This window comes from Phytophthora parasitica (assembly GCF_000247585.1).
Source record: "Phytophthora parasitica INRA-310 unplaced genomic scaffold supercont2.313, whole genome shotgun sequence".
NCBI classification, from domain to species: Eukaryota; Oomycota; class Peronosporomycetes; order Peronosporales; family Peronosporaceae; genus Phytophthora; species Phytophthora nicotianae.
Window position 1 is genome coordinate 1 of NW_008649299.1, and position 489 is coordinate 489.

Consider the following 489-nt stretch of genomic DNA (forward strand, 5'->3'; position numbering starts at 1 on the left):
CACGGTAAACAACGTGAAGTATGTGCGCGACCTGTGTATATAAGACGCATTAATAGAAAGCAAGCTTGTTACATTGTCTTTTAAAAGTAAACGAAACATTTATCGTTCTTTCTTCATTCGCATGTCGTCAGATTGAAAAGAAAACGATATAGCGACAGCAATCAAGGTGTTCCAGGTGTCTACCAAACCCTTTCCTGTGATTATGTAGATTATGGTAAGTTTTCCGAAATAATCAGGCTTGTTGTGCAATTAGACGATTATTCTACCATTGCACTAATATATGGTCTTCGAAAACAGAACGTCTGTAGAACCTCAAACCATCCACCTCATGGAGTGATACTCGGTTAGTTACACTTGAAGACTAGCCTGCCAGAATCACAACGTAACGATGCACCGATAAATTAATCATATGCCCTATTGTTCAGATATCGATGCTCCAGTGGTGTTAAGAAATGTGATTATGGCGCGATTATTATTCCGCCATTTTAA